Genomic DNA, 9,733 nt, shown 5'->3' on the forward strand with positions numbered 1-9,733 from the left:
GGCCAGATCCGGCTCAATCTCCTTCTAACTCTGGACTGCGGACGGTCTGGGAATCAGCATGTTTTTACATGAGTAGAATGTGTCCTTTTATTTTAAATGCACCTCTGGGTTAACTGTGGGGCATAGGAATTCATTCATTTTTTTCCCTTCAAAATATAGTCCGGCCCCCCACAAGGTCTGAGGGACCGTGGACCAGCCCCCTGCTGAAAAAGTCTGCTGATCCCTGCTCTAATTTGTTATATTTGATAAATATAACCCATTCCCCATAATCTTCGTCTTGAGTCTTCCTTCTGGTGTGCTGGTGTCAAGCTTTGTGGAATTCTTTCCTTCATCCCTGGTGGAAGCAAGAAGCAGAGATATCAAAGCAGAAATCTTACTAATGAGTTTATTCAATCATCACAGCAGGAAACAAGGAATGAAGTTTGTCTCCGTTAATGGCGTTGCTCCAACCGAGCTCCTCTCCCCTTCCTTTCCTAGTAAAAGCACCTCCCTTTACAGCGGCCCACAGGGGTTAATTGTCTCTGAGTCCTTTACTCTTGCACTCTCAACGACCACCGAGTTCTGGGAGTAGGGGATTCAGAAATACTCTCCAGTGATGACATATCAGCTGGCTGATCTCTCAGTTTTCCTTATCTCTTCTTCCAACACCTCCCAGCTCTTCTGTTCACCTGTCTCTGAGCTGTGATCTTCCTCAAACCACTTCAGTAATTCAATACTGCTTCCCTCTTCTCTGGCAGCTTCAGGAGAAGGAGTTGCGATCTCCACCATTCCTTCTCCATCTTGTCCCCTTCCGTCCAGTCCCTGACAGCTGGCAACAAAGCATTTCTGTAAGGACATCAGGATCTTTGCCAAACCCACCTTCGCTGTAGCAATATGGGATGGCTAAAAACTCAGCTAGATGGCAAATGAAAACTTTGCACAGCAAGCAGCTCATCACCTTTCTGTGGTAGTGATTATGGGATATGGAAATGACAAGCCATTATCTAATTAAATCCTATAGTGTTGCCTGGTTATACTATCTGACCACTGGCTGAAGTGTGCTATTGGTGTGGTTGAACCACTGGTATGATCAGCAATGGAATGCACATACATATGTCCCCGGATAATAATAATAATAATAATAATAATAATAATAATAATAATAATAATAATAATAATAATAATATATCTGTACCCCACCCATCTGACTGGCTTGCCCCGGCCACTCTGGGTGGCTTCCAACAAATATAAAAGCATAACAGAACATCAAATGTTACAAACTTCCCTATACAGAGCTGCCTTCAGATGTCTTCAAAACATTGTACAGTGGTACCTTGGGTTAAGAACTTAATTCGTTCTGGAGGTCCGTTCTTAATCTGAAACTGTTCTTAACCTGAGGTACCACTTTAGGTAATGGGGCCTCCCGCTGCCGCCGCGCTGCCAGAGCATGAGTGCTGTTCTCATCCTGAAGCAAAGTTCTTAACCTGAGGTACTATTTCTGGGTTAGCAGAGTCTGTAACCTGAAGCGTCTGTAACCTAAAGCGTATGTAACCCGAGGTACCACTGTATAACAAAATAAGGCATTGTGGTGTTAGGTCCCACTGCCGAGAAGGCCCTCTGCCTGTTTCCCTGCAACTTCACTTCTTGCAGTGAAGGAATCACCAGAAGGCCCTCAGAGGTGGACCTCAGTGTGAGCTGAACGATGAGATAGAGACACTCAGGGCTTTGCTTCCTCCCTTAAAAAAAAGCTCAACCCTTTTTGGTACCACACTAGGATGCCTACAGGATCAATCAATGTAGGACTCAAATCAGACCAGTAATCATAGAATCATAGCCAACTAGTTAACTATTATTTCTGCTGACTGGCAGTGACTCCCCAGGGCTTCAAATGGGTAGCCTTTCCATGCCCTACCTGGAGATGCTGGGGAAGGAACTTGGGACCTTCTACATGCAAAACAGGTGTTCTACCACTGAGCTACAATCTTTCTTCCTTTTTAGGACAAGGTACCCAGTCCTCATGGTTCTGAAAAGAGGACTGCCTAAATAGGGACACAGACAGCAAGTTCAGGCCAATGGCCATCTAGCTGATAGTTGTTAGGAGGCCCCTGTTTCTCCCTCACGTAGCTACAGTTCCCAGAGTGCTTTAAGAATCAACCCATCTTCAGAGGGAATGTTGAGAATTGTAGATCTGGGAGACAAATGATGCTCTCCTCCTAACAACTCTTTGCACACTTAACAATCTACACAGTTCCCAGGAACAAGGGCACTGACTCATACGGGCTGAGGTAGTTTCAGCTCCCCAAATATATTTATATATATATTTAGGGGGCCAGGCCACCTCAGTATTCAGAGGACATCACATGACATCATGCATGTGATATCAGTATGTCACGTTGCCCCCTTGATCCTCTTGAGAAGCTGATGCTTCTGCCCTGGGGGAAGCTGTGGCTGTGGTATCATACTGCTTTAAATGTAGGGTGCAGATGTGGACGCGGGTGGCGCTGTGGTCTAAACCACTGAGCCTCTTGGGCTTGCCGATCAGAAGGCCAGTAGTTCAGATCCCTGCAATGGGGTGAGCTCCCGTTGCTCTGTCCTAGCTCCTGCCTACCTAGCAGTTCAAAAGCATGCCAGTGCAAGTAGATAAATAGGTACTGCTGTTGGAAAGTAAACGGTGTTTCCATGTTCTCTGGTTTCTGTCACGGTGTTCCATTGCACCAGAAGCGGTCTAGTCATGCTGGGCACATGACTCAGAAAGCTGTCTGGACAAACGCCAGCTCCCTCAGCCTGAAAGCAAGATGAGCACCGCAACCCCATAGTCACCTTTGACTGGACTGAACCATCCAGGGGTCCTTTACCTTTACCTTTACCATTGCAAATGTGGTCTATCATGTCCCTTAGTCTTCTCTAATTTGCTTCCCAATTCCCCCACAGATGCACAACCCCAGTTTAATCCTCTAGTTTCCCAAATATGTCCATGCTCAGCATTTCTCCAGCAACATCCAAGGGCACCCAAAGAAGCACCTTAAGTCCATCTATGTGTCATTGCTGGGACCTTTATCCCTTAATGGTTTTGAGGCATGCCGATCCTCCTTGTGGAAAAAAGCAGCATGCATGACAAAAAAATTTCTCCCTTCTCCTGTTGGGCAAATCAAATATCAGATGTAAGCAATAAATAATTGGAGTCATTTTGGGTGTGTTGACACACTAAGTGACATATCATTGGCAATTAATTGGCATAGCATAGAGGGAAGAAAGGATGCCTCATGCCCTCTGGGCTAACTGAGAAACAGTATAAAAGTTGCTGGAAGGCTTGGACTCAGCCATCAGTTCCTTCCATTGCTTCGACCCCTCTGTTCTGCCGTGCGTCTCTGGAGAACCCAGTAAGATAAATTTCATTCTCTCTCTCTCTCTCTCTCTCTCTCTCTCTCTCTCTGTGTGTGTGTGTGTCCTTCTCAGTTGGCTTTGTGCCATCGGAAGGAGCTCCTGTAACTCTTAAAATATATTTGATGGTGAAGGTTCATCTGAAGGAAAATTCAGAGCCAGGCTCATCTCTGGGGTCTGAAGGACTCTTGGAGAAGACAGTCTCCTTTTCTTCATTGCTCACCTGAAAGATAACAGTGAAGGGAGTATTGTAAAATATGTTGCTTAAGGGAAGTGCTATAGCAGAGCATGCAGGAGGTCAATTTCAATCCACGGTATCTTCAGGTAGCGTTGGAAATGTCCCTTTTCTGAAACCTTGGAAAGCCATTTCCAGTCAGTGATAGACCAATGATCTGATTTGATATAGGGCAGCTTGTGTCATGATCAAGCTAGAATGTGTGCAGAGGAGGGCAACCAAGATGATCAAGGGTCTGGAAACCAAGCTTTATGAGGAACGGTTAAAGGAACTGGGTATGCTTAGCCTGGAAAAGAGGAGACTGAGGGAGATGATAGCCATCTTGAAATATCTCAAGGGCTGTCACATGGAAGAGGGAACAAGCTTGTTTTCTCCTGCTCTGGAGGGTAGAACTTGAACCAATGGATTGAAGCTACAAGTAAGGAAAGTTCGACTAAACAGAAAGCTCAGGCAGAGTTTTCTGACAGTAGAAGTTGTTTGACAGTATAGGTTTTTAAGCAGAGGCTGGTTGGCCATCTGTCATGGATGCTCTAGCTGAGATGGCAGGTGGTTGGACCAGATGACCCTCAGGGACCCTTCCAACTCTACAAGTTTGTGATTCTGTGGTTAACAGAAAGTTCCAATACAACCTTTATCAGAAATGGCTTGGATTGGTCCCTATCTGGAACCCTGGAGAGCTACAGCCAGTCACTGTAGACAATTCTGAGCTATGTGAACCAATGCTGTATCTCTGCATGAGGCAGCTTGCTATGTTCCTGTTTAAATCAGTCCTTTATTGAGAAACATGAGGACTGGCCTCCTTATTTTGAGAGGAGCATCTGTAACCAGGGCTTTTTTCAGCTGGAACTCACCGGAACTCAATTTTGGCGTCTCTCAGGAGGGCGCCATTGCGCCATTATAAGAGAACAAGGGAGGCATGCACTGTGAGTTCCGGCGCCTCTCTTTCTAGAAAAATAACACTGACTGTAATTCAGTGGTAGAGTTTTATCCTTTCAAATGGATTGTTTTCTTCCCATATACATAAAATGCAAAATGTTGCCACACTGCAGTTTGCTTGGGCTTCAGCAGGCGGCCACACCAACCACAGTGTAGCAAATGGCAGGAAGGCAAGCAGATAGGTGGGCAAGGAAGTAGTATGGGCAGGTCCAGACACGCTGTTTAATGGAGGGGGGAGGCACATTACATAGTGGTTTAGCTAGCCACTATAAAAAACACACCTTCCCCTTCATTAAAAGGTGTGAGAGTTGGGTGAGCTGTGAGGGAGGAGGAGGGACTGAGGGGATGGGTGAGCTGTAGAGGGAAAGTGGTTTGGTCAGGTGTGGGGACACACAGGAAGAACAAGGATATAGTTTTAGTTCCTCGCTTGTAGTTTTATAAATCATTTAATGTGTCAGCACAAATAGAAGTTATTGATATTGCAGCTGTTGTATAAGGGATTATTATTATGACCAGAATTTAATTGAAATTAGTAAGATTTTGAAATTAGTAAGATTTTGGAATGTAGAAATAAAGAAAACCATCAAATCATCATTTCTAGCATGAAAAATGATATAATTCGGTATTTGAACAATTGGTATTAGTAATTGTATTATACCTCCATTTTTGTCATAATGAGGCTATTATTGGATTGAAATGGAAAACTAATAAAAAATATTATCAAAGGTCTGGGAAAACAGCAGTTGGCAAAGGGCTAGGTGTGGTTGATGAGAAGATTGTGCAAGGAAGACAGCCCCTAGTATTGGATGTTATAATTAAGGTTGTTTTAATGTTATTGTATATTTTACTTATGGATTGATTTTAAAGCAGGCTTCGTCAGCCTCGGTCCTCCAGATGTTTTTGGCCTACAACTCCCATGATCCCTAGCTAGCACGACCAGTGGTCAGGGATGATGGGAATTGTAGTCTCAAAACATATGGAGGACTGAGGCTGAGGAAGCCTATTTTAGAGTTTTAAACCACTAGAAAGCCATTTGGTATATGTGACAGATTAATAATAATAATAATAATAATAATAATAATAATAATAATATAATGCCTTCTAGAAACCTGAACCTCAAGATGTCTTCCTTTGGCTACAATAACTGCGCCTTTCAATGCCCACCATCAACCGTGACGATCCAGCCTCCACCCTTCGTGGTGACCATCCCAGGACCAGAGATGTACTGCCCCAACCAAGTTTTCGGCATTGAGCAATACAACCCGTGTGCCGGCTACGGCATGCTAGGTGGGAACAGATACCCAGCCCTTCTTCCTTCAGAGGCCTCTGAGTCTGGCTCTGTCTACAACCTGCCAGGTCTCTCCAGCCGTCCTTTCAGCTCCTATGGTTACAGAAGGTATTAGAATGCTCCCAATTGGTTATGAGAAGAAGAGTCAGCAGGAAGATGAATGGCTAGATACCAACCCATGGTTACGGGCATAGATCCTGGAAATGCTGAGCACCCAACTTCTTGTAGTGAGCTATGGGTGCTCAATAGTTCTGGGTGGGGGGTGGGAATCATGTCCAGATGTCTTTTTGACCAAGTTCTTCCCCTGAGCTATATATCCCATTCCACACCTCCTCCGTATCTGATTCAGTTCCCCTGTTTTCTGTCACAGTTGAATATGCTAAATTCTTCATTCCGTAATGTCAGGCAAATGAAATTAAGTGCTGCTCTAATGGTAGACAGGAGCTGACAAGAGGATGCAGTTCAGGTTCTTTTTGAGGAAGTCAAGTCATGGATTAGACTTCCTAACCAAGTCTTGACCATCTCCATTTTGTCTTAGTTTTGATTGGCTCAATGTCTAACCCACCAAAATGAGCTCAGCCCAACATCCCTGAATGCATGATAAGAGATGTTGAGTTAGATCTAACCAAATCATTCTCAGAATAGACCCATTGGAATTAATAGACCAGTTGGTTAAACCCATTCATTTCTATGGGCCTACTCTGAGGAGGGTTAACAAAGGATGCAACCCTTTGCTTTTCTTCTGTCTTCATGATACTGTGAAAATGGAGCCGCTGCCAAGAATCTGATGGCAGCATTTAGCTATGTGGTTTCCATGCATATGACTGTTAACCAGAAGGTTGTGGAAGTTTCAGTAACTGTGCTCACTTTTGGAATAAATCCCCACTGAAAACAGAAACCAAGACCAGTCGGGATTCACCATTCAATGACTTCGACATCAAGCTTGTGTGAAACAACTGTCACAGATCCAACACCAAGCACTGCCTTGGACACAAGACTTTGCAATGGAACTTGTCTAACTTAGGTAGATGAAACCACATAGATTTGAGGATCAGTCCTGTCTTACAAGTTGCTGGAATTTGGACTGGAATCTGAGTTTGCCTAGTCTGGGCCAGAGCCAATGTACTGTCTTGAAGAAAACCTATAATGCTATCAGACGTCCTCTGAAGTAGCTACTGAGCAATAGTTACCTACAGACTCTTAGTTCCTGTCAGGAGACTTTGTTATCAATAATGATGCTGAGCCCTCTCTTGGTTTTTCTTTTGTGTGTACTGTATTTCATTGATCCTTCTCTATCCCATGTGCCATTCTTACTGCTCTGTTGTTTATCTCAAGCCTCCATATCATATTAAAATGTATGTTTGCATCATTCACATGGTCTTTGCCTTTTACTTTACAACATGCTGCAAATCTTATAGTCTGCATTGAGGGAAGGATGACATATTCTGGTTATTGAAAAGAGCTATGTAATGGTTTTGAGCACAACACAAAGTTCTTAACAGGCATCATGGCCCATTGCTGGTCATGAACTGGACTCGGCTCTTGACTGTATCTCCTATCATCCTTGGTTATTAGCCATAGCAGATGTGGCCAAGGGGATTTGGAGTCCAAGAATGGCTGCAGGCCGCAGCTACCAGTGTTGAATGGAGGTTTGAAGCAACTGAGAAATATCTTGCCAATGTATCAGCTGTAAAAGTGCTGTGTGGATCCTGGGGCAAGAACTTTGCTGTCCAGTTTTTTTACAAGCTGCAGGATACAGTAAAGAAGGAGCTGGTTGCGGCATGAGGATGGCAGTGATTTTCATTCTCTCCAGCAGCTAGAAGCAATAGCAATGTTGTACTTGGCACTGGGTCAAATGCATTTATGTTCTTCCCATACTCTAATGTGCCCTAAGCAAGTGTGCATTCCTGGTTAGCAGGATTAGCAAGTTTGAAGATTCATGGGTTTCATCACACTGTCTTCAAGTGGAAAGTGTTGGAAATGCATCTCAAGAAGATGGGACAGATATATTAAGATACTATTAAGAGGGGGTAGGGATGTGGGTGACGCTGTGGTCTAAACCAGTGAGCCTTGGGCTTGCTGATCAGAAGGTCAGCGGTTCGAATCCCTGTGATGGGGTGAGCTCCCATTGCTTGGTCCCTGCTCCTGCCCACCTAGCAGTTTGAAAGCACACCCAAATGTGCAAGTAGATTAATAGGTACTGCTCCGGCGGGAAGGTAAACAGCGTTTCTGTGTGCTGCTCTGGTGCCGGTGTTCCATTGAGCCAGAAGTGGCTTAGTCATGCTGGCCACATGACCCAGAAAAACTGTCTGCGGAGCGGACAAACTCTGGCTCCCTCAGCCTGTAAAACGAGATGAGCGTCGCAACCCCAGAGTCATTTGTGACTGGACTTAACTGTCAGGGGTCCCTTTACCTTTATCTTTAAGAGGGGGTTGGACCAGATGCATGGCTGTCTTTACCCAGGGGTGCAAGGGGTACAGGGTACCCGGGCACCAAATTCTGGGGGGCACCAAATGTATACTTACTGTATACTGGTCCCTCTCGATCAGCGGCAGTGAAAGGCAATGGAGCGAAAGTCCCCACCCCCCTCCTCCATCGCTCTGTTACTCTGCAGCATCAAATATTCCCGACGAGTCAGGAAACAAAAGCAGTTTTTTCCTGCTGTGTCATTTTTACAGTTGAGTGATTTCCCCCCTAAAGAAAGGTCAACAACTTTGGCTTCCCCCTCCTCCCCCAAAAAGCTCAATATAAGTTAATTTGGGGGCGCTGGGCAGATCTTTGCACCCTGGTGGTGCATATGCTAAAGACGGCCCTGACTAGATGACTCTTGGCATACCTTCCTTTTTTATATAATATTTATTAAAGATTTTCTTAGTACAATAAGGAGAAAAAAACAAAAGAGCAACAAAAAAGAAAAAAAGGAAAAACACTTACATCTTATACAAAAAGCATACCACAACCGAATCAATTAGACAATAAACATATTTTCTTCGCTTTTTGGACTTCCTCACATCTCTCGTTCCTGCGTTCCTGGTTTATAAAACTTTAACCAGCAAATTATCACCTTATTTCAATTCTTATTTTATAATTTTCCAATATTGTGTCCCTAGCTTTAGATACTTTTATCCAAACCTTAAATACTTAATTTAGACATAATATTTATCCAAAACTTATCTTTTCTTAGATTTCACTTATGTTCATAATCTTTTCAACTAGCTTAGTGGTGCCATGTTATTTACAATCTTGCATCTTTCTTAACACTCATACAATTTGCAATGTTTTTGTAAATAGTCTTTAAATTTCTTCCAGTCCTCTTCCACTGCTTCCTCTCCCAGGTCTCGGATTCTGCCAGTCATTTCTGCAAGTTCCATATAGTCTATCAGTTGCATCTGCCATTCTTCCAGTGTGGGCAAGTCTTGGGTTTTCCAATGTTTGGCTACAAGTATCCTTGCTGTTGTTGTTGCATACATAAAGAATGTTCGGTCCTTCTTTAGCACCCTCTGGCCAACAATGCCTAAAAGGAAGGCCTCTGGTTTCTTAGAAAAGGTATACTTAAATACCTTTTTCAACTCATTATATATCATTTCCCAGAAAGCCTTAACTCTAGGGCAAGTCCACCAGAGGTGAAAGAACGTTCCTTCAGTTTCCTTACATTTTCGACTCTTGGCATACCTTCCATCTCTACAGTTCTATGATTCTATCAAGAAGATAGATTGTTGGATCAGGCCAAAGGCCTTCTAGAGCAGTATTCTGTTCTCACAGTGGCCAACCAGCTGCTTGTGGGAAGCCCAGAAGCAGAATCTGAATGCAATAGCAACTCTGCCCCTCTTCCGCTTGCAGAGAAACCATCTTTGGCTGAAGACTGGGGGACAGCAGCGCAATATGTGGTATGGCCCGTAATGTCGTGCTGCATC

The 9,733-nt window shown here is 44.0% G+C and overlaps 1 long non-coding RNA gene across 1 annotated transcript; it reads left to right on the forward strand.

Moving 5' to 3' along the window:
* The first annotated feature begins 3,185 nt into the window (after positions 1-3,185).
* Positions 3,186-7,188, forward strand: LOC310833497. The gene is made up of 2 exons (XR_014558711.1): positions 3,186-3,359; positions 5,637-7,188. It is a non-coding gene; the product is annotated as an uncharacterized lncRNA (long non-coding RNA).
* Positions 7,189-9,733: the final 2,545 nt, after the last annotated feature.

The sequence above is a fragment of the Podarcis gaigeae genome, assembly GCF_964106915.1.
Source record: "Podarcis gaigeae genome assembly, chromosome: 16".
NCBI classification, from domain to species: domain Eukaryota; kingdom Metazoa; phylum Chordata; class Lepidosauria; order Squamata; family Lacertidae; genus Podarcis; species Podarcis gaigeae.